The sequence below is a fragment of the Chiloscyllium plagiosum genome, unplaced genomic scaffold (assembly GCF_037043375.1).
Source record: "Chiloscyllium plagiosum isolate Xiang-an unplaced genomic scaffold, Cpla_swu_hap1 HiC_scaffold_44, whole genome shotgun sequence".
Taxonomy (NCBI): Eukaryota; Metazoa; Chordata; class Chondrichthyes; order Orectolobiformes; family Hemiscylliidae; genus Chiloscyllium; species Chiloscyllium plagiosum.
Window position 1 is genome coordinate 50,236,185 of NW_028270182.1, and position 24,262 is coordinate 50,260,446.

Genomic DNA, 24,262 nt, shown 5'->3' on the forward strand with positions numbered 1-24,262 from the left:
AGTGGGTCTGGGTAACGGTGATGGAGTGAGTGTGAGGATGTCAGGGTGACGGTGAAGGTTTGAATGTGAGGGGGTCCGTGTGACAGTGATGGAGTGATTGTGAGGGGGTCAGTTTGACGCTGTTGGAGTGAGTGTGTCCAGGTCATGTGACGATAACGGAGTGACTGTGAGGAGGCCAGTGTGACGGTGATGGAGTGAGCGTGAGAGGGACAGAGAGACTGTGATGGAGTGAGTGTGAGGAGGTCAAGGTGACAGTGATGGAAAGATTGTGAGGGGGTCAGGAGGGTGGTGATAGAGTGAGTGTGGGGTGTTCAAGGTGACGATGAAGGAGTGAGTGTGAGGGGTTCCAGGTGACGTGATAGAGTGAGTGAGAGGGTGTCAATTTGACGGTAATGGAATGAGTGTAAGGAGGGGGTCAGGGTGAGGGTGATCAAATGAGTGTGCGGGAGTCAGTGTGATGGTGATGGAGTGAGTGTGAGAGGGTCTGTTTGACTGTGATGGAGTGAGTGTGAGGGGGTCAGTTTGATGTTGATGGAGTGAGTGTGAGGGGGTCAGGGTGAGGATGATGGAGTGAAAGTGTGGTGGTCAGTGTGACGGGGATAGAGTGAGTGTGAGGGGGTCAGGGTGACGGTGATGGAGTGAGTGCGCGGGGCTTAGTGTAACGGTGATGGAGTGAGTGTGAGAGTGTCAGGATGACCGTGATGAAGTGAGTGTAAGTTGGTCAAAGTGACGGAGAAGGAGAGAGTGTGAGGGAGTCCAGGTGATGTGATGGAGTGATTGTGAGGGGGTCAGGGTGACGGTGATGGAGTGAGTATGTGTGAGTCAGTGTGACAGTGATGTAGTGCATCTGAGGGGGTCCGTGTGAGGGTAATGGAGCGAGTATGAGGGTGTCAGTGTGACGCTGACAGAGTGAGTTTCATGGAGTCAGTGTGACGGAGATTGAGTGAGTGTGAGGGGGTCAGGAATACGGTGATGGAGTGACTGTGAGAGGGTCAGTTTTTCGGTGATGGAGTGAGTGTGAGGGGGGCAGGGTGATGGTGATGGATTGAGTGTGAGTTGGTCAAAGTGACGGAGAAGGAGAGAGTCAGGGTGAGGGTGATCAAATGAGTGTGCGGGAGTCAGTGTGACGGTGATGGAGTGAGTGTGAGAGGGTCTGTTTGACTGTGATGGAGTGAGTGTGAGGGGGTCAGTTTGATGTTGATGGAGTGAGTGTCAGGGGGTCAGGGTGAGGATGATGGAGTGAAAGTGTGGTGGTCAGTGTGACGGGGATAGAGTGAGTGTGAGGGGGTCAGGGTGACGGTGATGGTCGGATACTTGGTAGTGTGGATGAGCAGAGGGATCTTGGTGTCCATGTACACAGATCTCTGAAAGTTGCCACCCAGGTAAATAGTGCGGTGAGGAAGGCATATGGCGTACTGGCTTTTATTGGTAGAGGAATTGAGTTCCGGAGTCCTGAGGTCATGATGCAGTTGTATAAGACTCTGGTGCGGCCGCATCTGGAATATTGTGTGCAGTTTTGGTCGCCATACTATAGGAAGGATGTGGAGGCACTGGAACGGGTGCAGAGGAGGTTTACCAGGATGTTGCCTGGTATGGAAGGAAGATCGTATGAGAAAAGACTGAGACACTTGGGGCTGTTTTCATTAGAGTAAAGAAGGTTTAGGGGTGACTTGATTGAGGTGTACAAGATGATTAGGGTGTTAGATAGGGTTGACAGTGTGAACCTTTTCCCGCGTATGGAGTCGAGTATTACAAGGGGCATAGCTTTAAATTAAGGGGGGGTAGATATAGGACTGAAGTTAGGGGTAGGTTCTTCACTCAGCGAGTCGTAAGTTCATGGAATGCCCTGCCAGCAGCAGTGGTGGACGCTCCCTCTTTATGGGCATTTTGGCGGGCATTGGATAGGTATATGGAGGATAGTGGGTTAGTATAGGTTAGGTGGGCTTGGATCGGCGCAACATCGAGGGCCAAAGGGCCTGCACTGCGCTGTATTCTTCTATGTTCTATGTTCTAGAGTGTGTCGGGGTCTGGGTGACGGTGATGGTGTGAGTGTGAGGTGGTCAAGGTGACGTGATGGAGTGAGCGTGAGTGGGTCTGGGTAACGGTGATGGAGTGTGTGTGAGGGGGTCATTTTGACGGTGGTGGAGTGAATGTGAGGGGGTCAGGGTGAGGGTGATGGAGTGAGTATGTGGAGTTCAGTGAGATGGAGATAGAGTGAGTGTGAGAAGGTCAGGGTGACCGTGATGGATTGGGTGTGAGCGCATCAATGAAACGGTGATGGAGTGAGTGTGAGATTGTCAGGGTGACGGCGATGGAGTGAGAGCGATGGGATGAGTGTGATGGTGAGGTGTGACAGTGATGGAGTGAGCGCGAGGTGATGGAGTGAGTGTGAGGGGCTAAGTGTGATGGTGCTGGAGTGAGTGTGAGGGGATCACAGTGATGGTCATGCAGTAAGTGTGAAGGGGTCAGTGTGACTGTGATCGCGTGAGTGTGCGGGGGTCAGGGTGATATTGATTGAGTGAGGGAGTGGCGGTCATGATGATGTTGATGGACTGAGTGTGACGGCGTCAGGGTGGCGGTGATGGAGTGAGTGTGACGGGGTCATCGTGACGGTGACGGGATGATTGTGAGAGGTTCAGGGTGATGGTGATGGAGTAAATGTGAAGGGGTCAGTGTTACTGTGATCGCTTGAGTGGGAGAGGGTCAGGGTGACAGTGATGGAGTGAGTTTGAGGGGGTCAGCGTGACTGTGATGGAGTGAGTTTGAGGGGGTCAGGGTGACGGTGATGGAGTGAGTGTGAAGGGTTCAGGGTGATGGTGATGGTGTGAGTGGGAGGGGGTCAATGTGACGGGGATGGAGTGAGTGTGAGGGGGTCAGGGTGACTGTGATGGAGTGAGTGTGAGTGGGTCAGGGTGACGGTGATGGAGTGACCGTGAAGGGTTCAGGGTGATGGTGATGGTGTGAGTGGGGGGGGTCAATGTGACGGGGATGGAGTGAGTGTGAGGGGGTCAGGGTGACTATGATGAAGTGAGTGTGAGGGGGTCAGGGTGATGATGAAGGAATGAGTGTGAGGGGTTCACAGTGACGGTGATGGAGCGAGTGTGAGGTGGTCAGTGTGACAGTGATGGAGTGAGTGTGAAGGGTCAGTGTGACAGTGATGGAGTGAGTGTGAGGGGGTCAGGGTGATGGTGATGGAGTGAGTCTGAGAGGGTCAGCGCGATGGTGATGGATTGAGTGTGAGGGGCTAAGTGTGATGATGCTGGAGTGAGTGTGAGGGGATCACAGTGATGGTCATGCAGTAAGTGTGAAGGGGTCAGTGTGACTGTGATCGCGTGAGTGTGAGGGGGTCAGGGTGATAGTGATTGAGTGAGGGTGTGGCGGTCATGATGATGTTGATGGACTGACTGCGACGGCGTCAGGGTGACGGTGATGGAGTGAGTGTGACGGGGTCATCGTGACGGTGACGGGATGATTGTGAGAGGTTAAGGGTGATGGTGATGGAGTAAATGTGAAGGGGTCAGTGTTACTGTCATCGCTTGAGTGTGAGGAGGTCAGGGTGACGGTGATGGAGTGAGTTTGAGGGGGTCAGCGTGACTGTGATCGAGTGAGTGTGAGGGGGTCAGGGTGACGATGAAGAAGTGAGTGTGAGTGGTTCACAGGGACGCTGATGGAGTGAGTGTGAACGGATCAGTGTGACTGTGATGGCGTGAGTGTGAGGGTTTCAGCGTGACGGTGATGGAGTGAGTGTGAGGAGGTCAGGGTGATGGTGATGGAGTGATTGTGAGTGTGTCAGGTGGACAGTGATAGAGTGGGTGTGAGGGGATCACTGTGACAATGATGGAGTAAGTGTGAATAAGTCAGTGTGACTGTGATTGCGTGAGTGTGAGGGGGCCAGGGTGGTGGTGATGGAGTGAGCGTGAGGGGGTCAGGATGATGGTGATGGAGTGAGTGTGAGGGGGTCAGTGTGATGGAGTTTGGGTGAGTGTGAGGTGGTCATAGTGAAGTTGATGGAGCGAGTGCGAGAGGGTCAGGATGATAGTGATGCAGTGAGTTTCAATACATATGAAACAAACAACAGACAAAAGTAGATATTGGGCCACTTCAAACTGATGCTGGAAACCACATGGTGGGAGATAAGGAAATAGCAGGAGAACATAACAAGTACTTTGCGTCAGTCTTCACAGTGGAAGACATGAGTAATATCCTAACAATTAAAGGGAGTCTGGGGGCAGGGTTGAGTATGGTTACCATTACAAAAGAGAAAGTGCTAGAAAAGCTAAAAGGTCTTAAAATTGAAAAATCTCCTGGCCCCGATGGTATAGATCCTAGAGTTCTGAGGGAGGTGGCTGAGGAAATAGTGGAGGCGTTGGTTGAGATCTTTCAAAAGTCATTGGAGTCAAGGAAAGTCCCGGATGATTGGAAGATGGCTGTTGTAACCCCCTTGTTCAAGAAAGAATCAAGACAAAAATGGAAAATTATAGGCCAATTGGCCTAATCTCAGTTGTTGGTAAAATTCTAGAATCCAACATTAAGGATGAGGTTGCTAAATTCTTGGAAGAGCAGAGGCGGATTAGAACAAGTCAACATGGATTTAGTAAGGGGAGGTCGTGCCTGACAAACCTGTTGAAATTCTTTGAAGAGGTGACAAATAGGTTAGACCGGGGAAACCCAGCGGATGTGGTCTATCTAGACTTCCAAAAGGCCTTTGATAAGGTGCCACACGGGAGGCTGCTGAGCAAGGTGTGGGCCCATTGTGTTCGAGGTGAGCTACTGGTATGGATTGAGGATTGGCTGTTATATATTAATGATCTGGATGAAGGGACTGGGGGCATTCTAGCGAAGTTTTCTGATGATACAAAATTAGGTGTACAGGCAGGTAGTACTGAGGAAGTGGGGAGGCTGCAGAAGGATCTAGAAAGTTTGGGAGAGTGGTCCAGGAAATGACTGATGGAATTCAATGTGAGCAAATGCGAGGTCTTGCACTTTGGAAAAAAGAATACAAGCATGGACTACTTTCTCAACGGTGAGAAAATTCATAAAGCCAAAGTATAAAGGGAACTGGGAGTGCTAGTCGAGGATTCTCTAAAGGTAAACATGCAGGTTGACTCCGTGATTAAGAAAGCGAATGCAATGTTGTCATTTATCTCAAGAGGTTGGAATATAAAAGTCTCAGTTGTGCGACTGAGACTTTATAAAGCTCTAGTTAGGCCCCATTTGGAGTACTGTGTCCAGTTTTGGGCCCCACACCTCAGGAAGGACATACTGACACTGAGCGTGTCCAGCGGAGATTCACACGGATGATCCCTGGAATGGTAGTTCTAACATACGAAGAACGGCTGAGGATCCTGGGATTGTATTCATTGGAGTTTAGAAGATTAAGGGGAGATCTAATAGAAACTTACAAGATAATACATGGTTTGGAAAGGGTGGACACTAGGAAATTGTTCCCGTTAGGCGAGGACACTAGGACCGGTGGACACAGCCTTAGAGTTAGAGGGGGTAAATTCAGAACAGAAATGCGGAGACATTTCTTCAGCCAGAGAGTGGTGGGCCTGTGGAATTCATTGCCGCAGAGTGCAGTGGAGACCGAAATGCTAAATGTCTTCAAGGCAGAGATTGATAAATTCTTGTTGTCACAAGGAATTAAGGGCTATAGGGAGAATGCGGGTAAGTGGAGTTGAAATGCCCATCAGTCATGATTGAATGGTGGAGTGGACTTGATGGGCCGAATGGCCTTACTTCCACTCCTATGTCTTATGGTCTTATGGAATGAGTGTGAGGGGATGAGTGTGACGGTGATGGAGTGAGTGTGAGGGGCTCAGTGTGATGGTAATGGGGTGAGTGTGAGGGGGTCAAAATGACAGTGATGGAGTGACTGTGAGAGTGTCAGGGTGATGGTGATAGAGTGAGTGTTTGGGGGTCAGTGTGACAGTGATGGAGTGAGTATGTGGGAGTCAGGGTGACAGTGATGGAGTGAGTGTGAAGAGGTCAGAGTGATAGTGACGGAGTGAGTGTGAAGAGGTCAGGGCGACAGTGATGGAAAGATTGTGACGGGGACAGGAGGGTTGTGATGGAGTGAGTGTGGGGGTGTCAGGGTGACGTTAATGGAGTGAGTGTTTGGAGGTCAGGGTGACAGTGATAGAGTGAGTTTGAGAGGGTCAATATGATGGTGATGGAGTGAGAGTGAGAGGGTCAGGGTGATGGTGATGGAATGATTGCGAGTGTGTCAGGTTGACAGTGGTAGAGTGGGTGTGAGGCGGTCAGTGTGACGGTGATGGAGTGAGTGTGAGGGGTTCACTGTGACAGTGATGGAGTAAGTTTGAAGAGGTCAGTGTGACTGTGATCGCGTGAGTGTGAGTGTGTCAGGGTGATGGTAATGGAGTGAATGTGAGGGGGTCAGGGTGATGGTGATGCTGTGAGTGTGAGGGGTTCATAGTGACGGTGATGGAGCGAGTGTGAGGGGGTCAGGCTGATGGAGATGGAGTGAGTGTGAGGGGGTCAGGGTGACGGTGATGAAGTGAATGTGAAGGGTCAGTGTGATAGTGATGGAGTGAGTGTGAGAGGGTCAGGATAACGGTGATGGAGTGAGTGTGAGGGTGTCAGGGTGACTGTGATGAAGTGATGTGTGAGGGGGTCAGGGTTACATTGATGGAGTGAGTGTGAGGGGGTCAGGGTGATGGTGATGGAGTGAGTGTGAGGGGGTCAGTGTGACAGTCATGGAGGGAGTGTAAGACGGTCAGGGTGACAGTGATAGAGTGGGTGTGAGGGGGTCAGTTGGACGGTGATGGAGTGAGTGTGAGAGGACCATTGTGATGGTGCTGGAGTGAGTGTGAGGGGATCACTGTGACGGTGACGGAGCGAGTGTGAATGGGTCAGGGTGACGGTGATGGAGTGAGTGTGTGGTTGTCAGGGTAATGGTGATGGAGTGAGTGTGAGGGGATCAGTGTGAAGTTGATGGAGTGAGTTCGAGCGGGTCAGGATGACGGTGATGCAGTGAGTGTGAGTGGGTCATGGTGACGGTGATGGAGCGAGTGTGAGGGGGTCAGAATGATGGTGATGGAGTGAGTGTGAGGGGGTTAGGTTGACGGTGACGGAGTGAGTGTGAAGGGTCAGTGTGACAGTGATGGAGTGAGTGTGAGAGGGTCAGGGTAATGGTGATGGTGTGAGTGTGAGTGTATCAGGGTGACTGTGATGAAGTGATGTGTGGGGGGTCATGGTGACATTGATGGAGTGAGTGTGATGGGGTCAGGATGATGGTGATAGAGTGAGTGTGAGGGGGTCAGGGTGACTGCGATGGAGTGAGTGTGAAGGGATCAGCGTGACGGTGATGGAGTGAGTGTGAGTGGGTCAGGGTGATGGTGATCGAGTGAGTGTGAAGGGGTCAGCGTGATGATGATGGAGTGAGTGTGAGTGGGACAGCGTGACGGTGATGGAGTGAGTGTGAGGGGGTCAGGGTGAAGGTGATGGAGTGAGTGTGAGGCTGTCAGTGTGACGATGATGAAGTGAGTGTGTGGGGGCCAGGGTGACTTTGATGGAGTGAGTGTGAGGGTTTCAGCGTGACGTTGATGGAGTCAATTTAAGAGGGACAGTGTGGCAGTGATAGAGTCAGTGCAAGAGGATCAGTGTGATGGTGAAGGAGTGGGTTTGGGGCTGACCGGTTGACGATCGTGGAGGGAGTGTGAGGGGATTAGTGTGATGGCGATGAAGTGAGTGTGAGGCGGTCAGGGTGATGGTGATAGAGTGATTGTGAGTGTGTCAGGGTGACAGTGATAGAGTGAGTGTGAGGGTGTCAGGGTGACTGTGATGAAGTGATGTGTGAGGGGGTCAGGGTGACATTGATGGAGTGAGTGTGAGGGGGTCAGTGTGACAGTCATGGAGGGAGTGTGAGAGGGTCAGGGTGACAGTGATAGAGTGGGTGTGAGGGGGTCAGTTGGACGGTGATGGAGTGAGTGTGAGGGGACCAGTGTGATGGTGCTGGAGTGAGTGTGAGGGGATCACTGTGACGGTGACGGAGCGAGTGTGAATGGGTCAGGGTGAGGGTGATGGAGTGAGTATGTGGAGTTCAGTGAGATGGAGATAGAGTGAGTTTGAGATGGTCAGGGTGACCGTGATGGATTGGGTGTGAGCGCATCAATGAAACGGTGATGGAGTGAGTGTGAGATTGTCAGGGTGACGGCAATGGAGTGAGAGCGATGGGATGAGTGTGATGGTGAGGTGTGACAGTGATGGAGTGAGTGTGAAGGGTCAGTGTGACAGTGATGGAGTGAGTGTGAGGGGGTCAGGGTGATGGTGATGGAGTGAGTCTGAGAGGGTCAGCGCGAGGTGATGGAGTGAGTGTGAGGGGCTAAGTGTGATGGTACTGGAGTGAGTGTGAGGGGATCACCGTGATGGTCATGCAGTAAGTGTGAAGGGGTCAGTGTGACTGTGATCGCGTGAGTGTGAGGGGTTCAGGGTGATAGTGATTGAGTGAGGGAGTGGCGGTCATGATGATGTTGATGGACTGAGTGTGACGGTGTCAGGGTGGCGGTGATGGAGTGAGTGTGACGGGGTCATCGTGACGGTGACGGGATGATTGTGAGAGGTTCAGGGTGATGGTGATGGAGTAAATGTGAAGGGGTCAGTGTTACTGTGATCGCTTGAGTGTGAGGGGGTCAGGGTGACGGTGATGGAGTGAGTTTGAGGGGGTCAGCGTGACTGTGATGGAGTGAGTGCGAGTGGGTCAGGGTGACGGTGATGGAGTGAGTGTGAAGGGTTCAGGGTGATGGTGATGGTGTGAGTGGGAGGGGGTCAATGTGACGGGGATGGAGTGAGTGTGAGGGGGTCAGGGTGACTGTGATGGAGTGAGTGTGAGTGGGTCAGGATGACGGTGATGGAGTGACCGTGAAGGGTTCAGGGTGATGGTGATGGTGTGAGTGGGGGGGGGGTCAATGTGACGGGGATGGAGTGAGTGTGAGTGGGTCAGGGTGACGGTGATGGAGTGACCGTGAAGGGTTCAGGGTGATGGTGATGGTGTGAGTGGGGGGGGGGTCAATGTGACGAGGATGGAGTAAGTGCGAGGGCGTCAGGGTGATGATGAAGGAATGAGTGTGAGGGGTTCACAGTGACGGTGATGGAGCGAGTGTGAGGTGGTCAGTGTGACAGTGATGGAGTGAGTGTGAAGGGTCAGTGTGACAGTGATGGAGTGAGTGTGAGGGGGTCAGGGTGATGGTGATGGTGTGAGTCTGAGAGGGTCAGCGCGATGGTGATGGAGTGAGTGTGAGGGGCTAAGTGTGATGATGCTGGAGTGAGTGTGAGGGGATCACAGTGATGGTCATGCAGTAAGTGTGAAGGGGTCAGTGTGACTGTGATCGCGTGAGTGTGAGGGGGTCAGGGTGATAGTGATTGAGTGAGGGTGTGGCGGTCATGATGATGTTGATGGACTGACTGCGACGGCGTCAGGGTGACGGTGATGGAGTGAGTGTGACGGGGTCATCGTGACGGTGACGGGATGATTGTGAGAGGTTAAGGGTGATGGTGATGGAGTAAATGTGAAGGGGTCAGTGTTACTGTGATCGCTTGAGTGTGAGGAGGTCAGGGTGACGGTGATGGAGTGAGTGTGAGAGGGTCAGGGTGACAGTGATGGAGTGAGTTTGAGGGGGTCAGCGTGACTGTGATCGAGTGAGTGTGAGGGGGTCAGGGTGACGATGAAGAAGTGAGTGTGAGTGGTTCACAGGGACGCTGATGGAGTGAGTGTGAACGGATCAGTGTGACTGTGATGGCGTGAGTGTGAGGGTTTCAGCGTGACGGTGATGGAGTGAGTGTGAGGAGGTCAGGGTGATGGTGATGGAGTGATTATGAGTGTGTCAGGTGGACAGTGATAGAGTGGGTGTGAGGGGATCACTGTGACAATGATGGAGTAAGTGTGAATAAGTCAGTGTGACTGTGATTGCGTGAGTGTGAGGGGGCCAGGGTGGTGGTGATGGAGTGAGTGTGAGGGGGTCAGGATGATGGTGATGGAGTGAGTGTGAGGAGGTCAGGGTGATGTTGATGGAATGAGTGTGAGACGGTCATGGTGATGGTGAAGGAGTGAGTGCGAGGGGGGCAGTGTGAAGGTGTTGGAGTGAGTGTGAGGAGGTCAGTGTGACAGTATTGGAAAGATTGTGAGGGGGTCAGGAGGGTGGTGATGGAGTGAGTGTTGGGGTTCTCAGGGCGACACTGATGGAGTGAGTGTGAGGGGTTCAGGGTGATGGTGACGGAGTGAGTGTGAGACGGTCATGGTCACGGTGATGGAGCGAGTGTGAGGGGGACAGGGTGACGGTGGTGGAGTGAGTGTGAGATAGTCAGTGTGATGGTGATGGAGTGAGTGTGAGGAGACAAGGGTGACAGTGATGGAAAGATTGTGAAGGTTTCAGGAGGGTGATGATGGAGTGAGTGTTGGGGTTGTCAGGGTGACTGTGATGGAGTGAGTGTGAGGAGGTCAGGGTGGCAGTGATGGAGTCACTGTGAGGGAGTCAGGGTGACGGTGATGGAGTGAATGTGAGGGGGTCAGGGTGACAGTGATTGAGTGAGTGAAAGGGTATCAGTGTGACAGTGATGGAGTGAGTGTGAGAAGGTCAGGGAGACGGTGATGAAGTGAGTGTGTGGCAGTAAGCGTGAAGGTGAAGGAGTGAGTGTGAAGGGGTTATGGTGATGGTAACGAGATGTTTGTGAGAGGTTAATGGTGACGGTGACAGAGTGAGTGTGAGGGGGTCAGGGTGACTGTGATGGAGTGGTGTGTGAGGGGGCAGGGTGACGGTGATGGAGTGAGTGTGAGGGGTAAGGATGATGGTGATGGAGTTAGGGTCAGGATGACAGTGATAGAGTGGGTGTGAGGGGGTCAGTGGGATGATGATGGAGTGAGTGTGAGTGGATCAGTGTGATGGTTCTGGAATGAGTGTGAGGGTATCACTGTGACGGTGATGGGGTAAGTGTGAAGGGGTCAGTGCGACTGTGATCGCGTGAGTATAAGGGTATCAGTGTGACGATGATGGAGTGAGTGTGAGGGGGTCACGGTGACGGTGATGGAGCGAGTGTGAATGGGTCAGGGTGACGGTGATGAAGTGAGTGTGAGGGGGTCAGTGTGATGGAGTTTGGGTGAGTGTGAGGTGATCATAGTGAAGTTGATGGAGCGAGTGCGAGAGAGTCAGGATGATGGTGATGCAGTGAGTTTCAATACATATGAAACAAACAACAGACAAAAGTAGATATTGGGCCACTTCAAACTGATGCTGGAAACCACATGGTGGGAGATAAGGAAATAGCAGGAGAACATAACAAGTACTTTGCGTCAGTCTTCACAGTGGAAGACATGAGTAACATCCTAACAATTAAAGGGAGTCTGGAGGCAGGGTTGAGTATGGTTACCATTACAAAAGAGAAAGTGCTAGAAAAGCTAAAAGGTCTTAAAATTGAAAAATCTCCTGGCCCCGATGGTATAGATCCTAGAGTTCTGAGGGAGGTGGCTGAGGAAATAGCGGAGGCGTTGGTTGAGATCTTTCAAAAGTCATTGGAGTCAAGGAAAGTCCCGGATGATTGGAAGATGGCTGTTGTAACCCCCTTGTTCAAGAAAGAATCAAGACAAAAATGGAAAATTATAGGCCAATTGGCCTAATCTCAGTTGTTGGTAAAATTCTAGAATCCAACATTAAGGATGAGGTTGCTAAATTCTTGGAAGAGCAGAGGCGGATTAGAACAAGTCAACATGGATTTAGTAAGGGGAGGTCGTGCCTGACAAACCTGTTGAAATTCTTTGAAGAGGTGACAAATAGGTTAGACCGGGGAAACCCAGTGGATGTGGTCTATCTAGACTTCCAAAAGGCCTTTGATAAGGTGCCACACGGGAGGCTGCTGAGCAAGGTGTGGGCCCATTGTGTTCGAGGTGAGCTACTGGTATGGATTGAGGATTGGCTGTTATATATTAATGATCTGGATGAAGGGACTGGGGGCATTCTAGCGAAGTTTTCTGATGATACAAAATTAGGTGTACAGGCAGGTAGTACTGAGGAAGTGGGGAGGCTGCAGAAGGATCTAGAAAGTTTGGGAGAGTGGTCCAGGAAATGACTGATGGAATTCAATGTGAGCAAATGCGAGGTCTTGCACTTTGGAAAAAAGAATACAAGCATGGACTACTTTCTCAACGGTGAGAAAATTCATAAAGCCAAAGTACAAAGGGAACTGGGAGTGCTAGTCGAGGATTCTCTAAAGGTAAACATGCAGGTTGACTCCGTGATTAAGAAAGCGAATGCAATGTTGTCATTTATCTCAAGAGGTTGGAATATAAAAGTCTCAGTTGTGCTACTGAGACTTTATAAAGCTCTAGTTAGGCCCCATTTGGAGTACTGTGTCCAGTTTTGGGCCCCACACCTCAGGAAGGACATACTGACACTGAGCGTGTCCAGCGGAGATTCACACGGATGATCCCTGGAATGGTAGTTCTAACATACGAAGAACGGCTGAGGATCCTGGGATTGTATTCATTGGAGTTTAGAAGATTAAGGGGAGATCTAATAGAAACTTACAAGATAATACATGGTTTGGAAAGGGTGGACACTAGGAAATTGTTCCCGTTAGGCGAGGACACTAGGACCGGTGGACATAGCCTTAGAGTTAGAGGGGGTAAATTCAGAACAGAAATGCGGAGACATTTCTTCAGCCAGAGAGTGGTGGGCCTGTGGAATTCATTGCCGCAGAGTGCAGTGGAGACCGAAATGCTAAATGTCTTCAAGGCAGAGATTGATAAATTCTTGTTGTCACAAGGAATTAAGGGCTATGGGGAGAATGCGGGTAAGTGGAGTTGAAATGCCCATCAGTCATGATTGAATGGTGGAGTGGACTTGATGGGCCGAATGGCCTTACTTCCACTCCTATGTCTTATGGTCTTATGGAGTGAGTGTGAGGGGATGAGTGTGACGGTGATGGAGTGAGTGTGAGATTGTCAGTGTGATGGTGATGGAGTGAGTGTGAGGGGCTCAGTGTGATGGTAATGGGGTGAGTGTGAGGGGGTCAAAATGACAGTGATGGAGTGACTGTGAGAGTGTCAGGGTGATGGTGATAGAGTGAGTGTTTGGGGGTCAGTGTGACAGTGATGGAGTGAGTATGTGGGAGTCAGGGTGACAGTGATGGAGTGAGTGTGAAGAGGTCAGAGTGATAGTGACGGAGTGAGTGTGAAGAGGTCAGGGTGACAGTGATGGAAAGATTGTGACGGGGACAGGAGGGTTGTGATGGAGTGAGTGTGGGGGTGTCAGGGTGACGTTAATGGAGTGAGTGTTTGGAGGTCAGGGTGACAGTGATGGAGTGAGTTTGAGAGGGTCAATATGATGGTGATGGAGTGAGAGTGAGAGGGTCAGGGTGATGGTGATGGAATGATTGCGAGTGTGTCAGGTTGACAGTGGTAGAGTGGGGTATGTGGAACAATCCATCTTCCGCAACTACACTGGCCCCACCCCCCATCTTTTCCTCCGCTACATTGATGACTGTATCGGCGCTACCTCGTGCTCCCACGAGGAGGTTGAACAGTTCATCCACTACACTAACACCTTCCACCCCGATCTCAAATTCACCTGGACAGTCTCGGACTCCTCCCTCCCCTTCCTAGACCTTTCTGTTTCTATCTCAGACGACCGAATCAACACGGACATCTACTACAAACCGACCGACTCCCACAGCTACCTGGACTACACCTCCTCCCACCCCGCCCCCTGTAAAAACGCCATCCCATTCTCCCAATTCCTTCGTCTCCGCCGCATCTGCTCCCAGGAGGACCAGTTCAAAATACGCACAACACAGACGGCCTCCTTCTTCAAGGACCGCAATTTCCCCCCCGACGTGATCGACGATGCCCTCCACCGCATCTCCTCCACTTCCCGCTCCTCCGCCCTTGAGCCCCGCCCCTCCAACCGCCACCAGGACAGAACCCCACTGTTCCTCACCTACCACCCCACCAATCTCCATGTACAGCGCATCATCCGCCGTCACTTCTGCCACCTCCAAACGGACCCCACCACCAAGGATATATTTCCCTCCCCTCCTCTATCAGCTTTCCGTAGAGACCACTCCCTCCGCGACTCCCTTGTCAGATCCATACCCCCCACCAACACAACCTCCACTCCCGGCACCTTCCCTTGCAACCGCAGGAGGTGCAACACTTGCGCCCACACCTCCCCCCTCACTTCTCTCCAAGGCCCCAAAGGAAACTTCCATATCCGCCACAGATTCACCTGCACCTCCACCCACATTATCTACTGCATCCGCTGCAGCCGGTGTGGCCTCCTCTATATTGGGGAGACAGGCCGCCTACTTGCGGAGCGATTCAGAGAGCACCTCTGGGCCACCCGGACGAACCAACCCAATCACCCTGTAGCACAGCATTTCAACTCCCCCTCCCACTCCACCGAGGATATGCAGGTCATTGGACTCATCCACCGCCAAACCACAACAACGCGACGGTCGGAGGAGGAGCGTCTTATCTTCCGACTGGGAACCCTCCAACCACAGGGGATGAACTTGGACTTCACCAGTTTCTTCATCCCCCCTCCCCCCACCTTGTCTCAGCCGAATCCCTCCAGCCCGGCACCGCCTTCCTGACCTGCAGTCTTCTTCTTGACCTCTCCACCTCCACCCTACTCCGACCTATCACCCTCACCTTGACCTCTTTCCACCTATCACATTTCCAACGCCCCTCCTCCAAGTCCCTCCTCCCTACCTTTTATCTTCTCCTGCTGAACACTCTCTGCTCATTCCTGAAGAAGGGCATGTGCCCGAAACGTCGAATCTTCTGTTCCCTAGATGCTGCCTGACCTGCTGTGCTGTTCCAGCAATAAAGTTTCAGCTTTGATCTCCAGCGTCTGCAGACCTCACTTTCTCCAGTGGTAGAGTGGGTGTGAGGCGGTCAGTGTGACGGTGATGGAGTGAGTGTGAGGGGTTCACTGTGACAGTGATGGAATAAGTTTGAAGAGGTCAGTGTGACTGTGATCGCGTGAGTGTGAGTGTGTCAGGGTGATGGTAATGGAGTGAATGTGAGGGGGTCAGGGTGATGGTGATGCTGTGAGTGTGAGGGGTTCATAGTGACGGTGATGGAGCGAGTGTGAGGGGGTCAGGCTGATGGAGATGGAGTGAGTGTGAGGGGGTCAGGGTGACGGTGATGAAGTGAATGTGAAGGGTCAGTGTGATAGTGATGGAGTGAGTGTGAGAGGGTCAGGATAGCGGTGATGGAGTGAGTGTGAGGGTGTCAGGGTGACTGTGATGAAGTGATGTGTGAGGGGGTCAGGGTTACATTGATGGAGTGAGTGGGGGGGGTCAGGATGATGGTGATGGAGTGAGTGTGAGGGGGTCAGTGTGACAGTCATGGAGGGAGTGTGAGACCGTCAGGGTGACAGTGATAGAGTGGGTGTGAGGGGGTCAGTTGGACGGTGATGGAGTGAGTGTGAGAGGACCAGTGTGATGGTGCTGGAGTGAGTGTGAGGGGGTTAGGTTGACGGTGACGGAGTGAGTGTGAAGGGTCAGTGTGACAGTGATGGAGTGAGTGTGAGAGGGTCAGGGTAATGGTGATGGTGTGAGTGTGAGGGTATCAGGGTGACTGTGATGAAGTGATGTGTGGGGGGTCATGGTGACATTGATGGAGTGAGTGTGATGGGGTCAGGATGATGGTGATAGAGTGAGTGTGAGGGGGTCAGGGTGACTGCGATGGAGTGAGTGTGAAGGGATCAGGTGACGGTGATGGAGTGAGTGTGAGTGGGTCAGGGTGATGGTGATCGAGTGAGTGTGAAGGGGTCAGCGTGATGGTGATGGAGTGAGTGTGAGTGGGACAGCGTGACGGTGATGGAGTGAGTGTGAGGGGGTCAGGGTGAAGGTGATGGAGTGAGTGTGAGGCTGTCAGTGTGACGATGATGAAGTGAGTGTGGGGGGGGGACCAGGGTGACTTTGATGGAGTGAGTGTGAGGGTTTCAGCGTGACGTTGATGGAGTCAATTTAAGAGGGACAGTGTGGCAGTGATAGAGTCAGTGCAAGAGGATCAGTGTGATGGTGAAGGAGTGGGTTTGGGGCTGACCGGTTGACGATCGTGGAGGGAGTGTGAGGGGATTAGTGTGATGGTGATGAAGTGAGTGTGAGGCGGTCAGGGTGATGGTGATAGAGTGATTGTGAGTGTGTCAGGGTGACAGTGATAGAGTGAGTGTGAGGGTGTCAGGGTGACTGTGATGAAGTGATGTGTGAGGGGGTCAGGGTGACATTGATGGAGTGAGTGTGAGGGGGTCAGTGTGACAGTCATGGAGGGAGTGTGAGAGGGTCAGGGTGACAGTGATAGAGTGGGTGTGAGGGGGTCAGTTGGACGGTGATGGAGTGAGTGTGAGAGGACCAGTGTGATGGTGCTGGAGTGAGTGTGAGGGGATCACTGTGACGGTGACGGAGCGAGTGTGAATGGGTCAGGGTGACGGTGATGGAGTGAGTGTGTGGTTGTCAGGGTGATGGTGATGGAGTGAGTGTGAGGGGATCAGTGTGAAGTTGATGGAGTGAGTTCGAGCGGGTTAGGATGACGGTGATGCAGTGAGTGTGAGTGGGTCATGGTGACGGTGATGGAGCGAGTGTGAGGGGGTCAGGATGATGGTGATGGAGTGAATGTGAGGGGGTTAGGTTGACGGTGACGGAGTGAGTGTGAAGGGTCAGTGTGACAGTGATGGAGTGAGTGTGAGATGGTCAGGGTAATGGTGATGGTGTGAGTGTGAGGGTATCAGGGTGACTGTGATGAAGTGATGTGTGGGGGGTCATGGTGACATTGATGGAGTGTGTGTGATGGGGTCAGGATGATGGTGATAGAGTGAGTGTGAGGGGGTCAGGGTGACGGTGATGGATCGAGTGTGAGGGGGTCAGGGTGACTGCGATGGAGTGAGTGTGAAGGGATCAGCGTGACGGTGATGGAGTGAGTGTGAGTGGGTCAGGGAGATGGTGATCGAGTGAGTGTGAAGGGGTCAGCGTGATGGTGATGGAGTGAGTGTGAGTGGGACAGCGTGACGGTGATGGAGTGAGTGTGAGGGGGTCAGGGTGAAGGTGATGGAGTGAGTGTGAGGCTGTCAGTGTGACGATGATGAAGTGAATGTGAGGGGGCCAGGGTGACTTTGATGGAGTGATTGTGAGGGTTTCAGCGTGACGTTGATGGAGTCAATTTAAGAGGGAGAGTGTGGCAGTGATAGAGTCAGTGCAAGAGGATCAGTGTGATGGTGAAGGAGTGGGTTTGGGGCTGACCAGTTGACGATCGTGGAGGGAGTGTGAGGGGATTAGTGTGATGGTGATGAAGTGAGTGTGAGGCGGTCAGGGTGATGGTGATAGAGTGATTGTGAGTGTGTCAGGGTGACAGTGATAGAGTGAGTGTGAGGGGGTCAGTGTGATGGTGTTGGAGTGAGTGGGAGTGGATCAGTGTGATGGTGCTGGAATGAGTGTGGGGGGAGTGTCAGAGTGACGGTGATGGAATGAGTGTGAGTGTGTCAGGGTGACAGTGATAGAGTGGGTCAGTGTGACTGTTATGGTTTAGTGTGTGGGTATCAGTGTGACGGTGATGGAGTTAGTGTGGGGGGTGTCAGGGTGACGGTAACGGAGTGGGTGTTAGGGGGTCGCTGTGGCGGTGAAGGAGTGAGTGTGAAGCGGTCAGTGTGACTGTGATCGCGTGAGTGTGAGGGGGTCAGGGTGACGGTGATGGAGTGAGTATGGAGGTCAGGGTGTATATGTTTGAGTTAGTGTGAGGGCATCATGGTGACAGTGCTGGAATGAGATGTGAGGGAATCAGGGTGACGGTGATGGCGCGAGTGTGAGGGGGTCAGGGTGAATATGATGCAGTTTAGTGTGAGGCGGTCAGGGTGATGTCATGGAGTGAGTGTGAAGGGGTCATGCTGACGGTGATGAGATGATTCTGCAAGGTTAAGGGTGACGGTGATGGATTGAGTGTGAGGGGATCAGTGTGAGAGTGATGGAATGAGTGTGAGGTGGTCAGGGTGATAGTGATGGAGTGCGAGGTGATCAGTGAACCCCTCACACTCATTCCTTCACTGTCACCCTGACCCCCTCACATTCACTCATTCACCGTCACCCTGACCCCCTCACACTCGCTCCATCACCATCACCATGACACCCTCACACTGACTCCATCAGCATCACCTTGACTCCCTCACATTCACTCCATCAGTGTCACCCTGACCGCCTCACACTCACTCCTTCACCATCACACTGAACGTCTCACACTCACTCCATAACCGTCACCCTGACCCACTCCTACTCACTCCGCTACCGTCACCATGACCCGCACACACTCAGTCCAACGTCCTCACCCTGTCCCCCTCACACTCACTCCATCACCGTCACACCGACCCCTCACACTCACTCCATCACAGTCACCCTGACCCCCTCACACTCACTTCATCACCGTCACACTTTTCCCCTCACATTCACTCCGTAACCGTCACACTGACCTCATCACACTCACTCCATCAGCATCATCATGACCCCTTCACACTCACTCCATCACAGTCACCCTGACTGCCTTATACTCACTCCATCACCGTCACCCTGACCCCCGCACATTCTCTTCATCACCGTCACCATGAACCACTCACACTCACTCCATCACAGTCATACTGACCCCCACACATTCTCTCCATCACCCTCATTCTGATCCCCTCACACTTACTCCATCAACGTCACAATGACCCTCTCACACTCACTCCAGCATCATCACACTGACCGCCTCACACTCACTCCATCACCGTCCACCCGTAAACTTCGCACTCACTCCTTCACCGTCACCCTCACACCCTCACTCCATCACCGTCAACCGGTAAACCTCACACACACTCCTTCACCATCACCCTGACACCCTCACACACATTCCATCACCTTAACTGTGACCCACACACACTCACTCCATCACCATCATCCTGATCTTCTCACACTCACTCCATCACCGTCAGCCTGACAACCTCATACTCACTCCATCACTGACTCACTGATCCTCACACTCACGCCATCACTGTCACACTGACCCTCTTACATTGACTCAATGACCCTGATCCCCTCACACTCACTCCAACATCCTCACCCTTATCCCCTCACACTCACATCATCACCGTCACGCTCTTCCTCTCACACTCACTCCGTCAGCATCACCCTGACCTCCGCACTCCATCACCATCACAATCATCCCCCCAAGCCCACTCCATCCCCACCGCCTGACCCCCTCAAACTCATTCCATCACCGTCACCTGGACTCCCTCACATTCACTCCATCACTGTCACCCTGAATCCCCTCACACTTACTTCATCACTGTCACCCTGAATCCCCTCACACTCACTCCATCATTGTCACACTGACAATCTCACACTCACTCTATCACTGTCACATTGATCTCCTCTCACTACATCACCGTCACACTGACCCCCTCACACTCACTCCTTCACCGTCACCCTAACCCACTCACACTCAAACATTCCCCGTCACGCTGAACCCCTCACACTCACTCCATCACCATCACCCTGACCCCCTCACACTCACACATTCACCATCACCCTGACCCGCTCACACTCACTCCATCACAGTCACACCGACCCCCTCACACTAACTTCATCACTGTGACCAAGTCCCACTCACACTCACTCTATCTCCATCACCATGACCCCTTCACACTCATTCCATCACAGTCACCCTGACTGCCTTATACTCACTACATCACCGTCATCCTGACCCCCTCACACTCACTGCATCACAGTCACTCTGAACCCCCCACACTCACTCCATCACCATCACACTGACAATCCCACACTCACTCCATTACCATCACACTGATCCCCTCACACTCACTCCATCACCATCACACTGACCCCTTCACACTCACGCCATCACGGTCACCCTGATCTCCTCACACTCACTCCATCACCGTCACACTCATCCCCTCACACTCATTCCATCACAGTCACCCTGACCTTCTCTCACTCACTCCATCACTGTCACACTGACTCCCACACACTCACTCTATCTCCACCTCACTCATCCTCTCACACTCACTCCATCACCCTAACCCTGACACCCTCGATCTCACTCCATCACTGTCACCCTGACACCCTCACTCTCACTCCATCACAGTCACCCTGACACCATCACTCTCACTCATCACCGTCACCCTCACCATCTCAGACTCTCTCCATCACTGTCACCCTGACCACCTCACATTCACTCCAACACTGTCACACTGACCCCTCACACTCACTCCATCAGAATCACACTGACCCCCGCACACTCAATCCACCCTGACAACCTCACACTCAATCCATCACGGTTATCCTGACCAACTCATACTCACTCCAACACCGTCACGCTGAATCCCTCACCCTCACTCCATCACCGTCACCCTGACCCACACACACTCACTCCATCACCATCATCCTGCTCTTCTCACACTCACTCCATCACCGTCACCCTAACAACCTCACACTCAATCAATCACCGTCACTCTGACCAACTCACACTCACTCACTCCATCACCGTCACCCTGACCCCCTCACACTCACTCCATCACCATCATACGGACCCTTCACACTTACTCCATCACCGTCAAACTGACCCCCTCACACTCACTCAATCACCGTCACCCTGCCCCCCACACACTCACTCCATCACCATCACACTGACCCCTTCACACTCACTCCATCACAGTCACCCTGATCCCCTCACACTCACTCCATCACTGTCACACTCATCCCCTCACACTCATTCCATCACAGTCACCCTGACCTTCTCTCACTCACTCCATCACCGTCACGCTGAACCCCTCACACTCAATCCATCACCATCACCCTGATCCTCTCACACTCACTCCATCACCCTCACCTTGATAACCTCACACTCAATCGATCACGGTCATCCTGACCAACTCACATTCACTCCATCACCGTCACGCTGAACCACTTATCCTCACTCCATCACCGTCACCCTGACCCATACACACTCACTCCATCACCATCACCCTGATCCTATCACACTCAATCCATCACTGTCACTGTGTCCCCCACACTCACTCCATGAGCGTCACCCTGACACCCTCACACTCATTCTGTCACAGTCACCATGACCCCCTCACACTCACTCCATCACTGATAAACTGATCCTCTCACACTCACGCCATCACTATCACACTGACCCTCTTACATTCACTCAATCACCATCACTCTGACCCCTTCACACTCTCTACATCACCATCAGCCTGACCCCCTCACATTCACTCCATCTCCGTCAGCCTGACCCCCACACACTCACTCCAACATCCTCACCCTGATCCCCTTACACTCACTCCATCACCGTCATGCTCTTCCCCTCATACTCTCTCCATCACCATCACCCTGACCCCCTCACATTCACTCCATCTCCGTCAGCCTGACCCCCACACACTCACTCCAACATCCTCACCCTGATCCCGTTACACTCACTCCATCACCGTCATGCTCTTCCCCTCATACTCACTCGTCACAATCACCCTGACCTCCTCACACTCACTCCATCACCATCACACTCATCCCCCCACGCCCACTCCATCCTCAACGCCCTGACCCCCTCACACTCATTCCATCACCGTCACCCGGACGCCCTCACACTCACTCCAACACTGTCACCCTGACCTCCCAAACATTCACGCCATCACTGTCACACTGACCCCTTCACACTGTGAAGGGGTCAGAGTGATGGTGATTGGGCGGCACGGTGGCACAGTGGTTAGTGTTGGAGTGCCTCACAGCGTCGGAGACCCGGGTTCAATTCCCACCTCAGACGACTGACTGTGTGGAGTTTGCACGTTCTCCCCGTGTCTGCATGGGTTTCCTCCGGGTGCTCCGGTTTACTCCCACAATCCAAAGATGTGCAGGTTAGGTGAATTGTCCATGCTAAATTGCCTGTAGTGTTAAGTAAGGGGTAAATGTAGGAGTATGGGTGGGTTGCGCTTTGTCAGATCGGTGTGGACTTGGGCTGAAGGGCCTGTTTCCACACTGTAATGTAATGTAATCTAATCTAATCTAATCACTGTCACCCTGAATCCCCTCACACTCACTCCATCACTGTCACCCTGAATCCCCTCACACTCACTCCATCACTGTCACACTGACAATCTCACACTCACTCTATCACCATCACACCGATAATCCCACACTCACTCCATCACGGTCATACTGATCCCCTCACACTCACTCCTTCACCGTCACCCTGACACCCTCACACTCATTCCTCCCCCGTCAAGCTGACCCCCTCGCACTCATTCCAAAACCGTCACCCTGACCTACTCACACTCACTCCATCACCGTCACCATGACCCCTTCACATTCACTCCATCACCGTCACACTGTCCCAGTCACAGTAACTCCATCACCGTCAAACTGACCCCCACACACTCATTCCATCACCGTCAAACAGACCCCCTCACACTCACTCCATCACCGTCACACTGAGTACCTCGCACTCACAACTTCACCGTCACCATGACCCCCTCACACTCACTCCATCACCATCACCCTGACCCTCTCACAATCACTCCAACACCGTCACACTGATCCCCTCACACTCACTCCATCAACGTCACACTCTTTCCCTGACATTCAGTCCATCACAGTCACCCAGACCCGCTCACACTCACTCCATCACCGTCACCCTGACCCCCTCACACTCACTCCACCACCATCACACTGACCCCTTCACACTCACTCCATCACAGTCACGCTGATCCCCTCACACTCATTCCATCACTGCCACACTCATCCCCTCACACTCATTCCATGACAGTGACCCTGACCTCTCACTCACTCCATCACTGTCTCACTGACCCCCTCACACTGACTCCATCACCCTAACCCTGACCCCTTCACACTGACTCCATCACCCTAACCCTGACCCCTTCACACTCACTCCATCACTGTCACACTGACTCCCACACACTCACTCCATCACCGTTCCCATGAAACCCTCACACTCACTCCATCCCCGTCAAACTGACCCTCTCACACTCACTCCATCACAGTCACACTGACTCCCACACACTCACTCCATCCCCGTCACACTGACCCCCTCACACTAACGCCATCACCGTCACACTGACCCCAACACACTCACTCCTTCTCCATCACTTTGACCCCCTCATACTCACTCCTTTACCTTCACCCTGACGCCTTCACACTCACTCCATCACCGTCACACTGACTCCATGAAACTCACTCCATCAGTGTCACACTGACACCCTCACACTCGCTCCATCACCATCACCCTGACAACCTAATACTCACTCCATCACCATCTCCCTGACCCCCTCAAACTCACGTGATTACAGTCACACTGACACCCTCAAACTCACTTGGTCGCTGACACCCTGAATCCCTCACTCACTCCATCAACGTCTCCCTGACACCCTCACACTCAATCGGTCAGCATCACCCTGATTGCCTCACACTCACTCCATCACCGTGACACTGACCCCGTCACACTCACTCCATCACATTCACCCTGATCCCCTCACACTCACGCCATCACCGTCACACTGACCCCAATACACTCACTACTTCTCCATCACTTTGACCCCCTCATACTCACTCCTTTACCTTCACCCTGACGCCTTCACACTCACTCCATCACCGTCACACTGACTCCATGAAACTCACTCCATCGGCGTCACACTGACACCCTCACACTCACTCCATCACCCTCACCCTGACAACCTCATACTCACTCCATCACCATCTCCCTGACCCCCTCACACTCACGTGATTACAGTCACACTGACACCCTCACACTCACTTGGTCGCTGACACCCTGAATCCCTCACTCACTCCATCAACGTCTCCCTGACACCCTCACACTCAATCGGTCAGCATCACCCTGATTCCCTCACACTCACTCCATCACCGTGACACTGACCCCGTCACACTCACTCCATCACATTCACCCTGATCCCCTCACAGTCACTCCATTATCGTCACACTTATCCCCTCACACTCACATCATCACCGTCACACTGACCCCCTCACACTCACTCCATCACCTTTATCTTGACTCCCTCGCAATTACTCCGTCACCATCGCCCTGATCCCCACACAGTCACTCCAACACCATCACCCTGACCCACTCACCCTCACTCCCTCATCCTCACTCTATCCCCCTCACACTCACTCCATCACAGTCACCCTGATCCCATCACACTCATTCCATCACAGTCACCCTGACCTTCTCTCACTCACT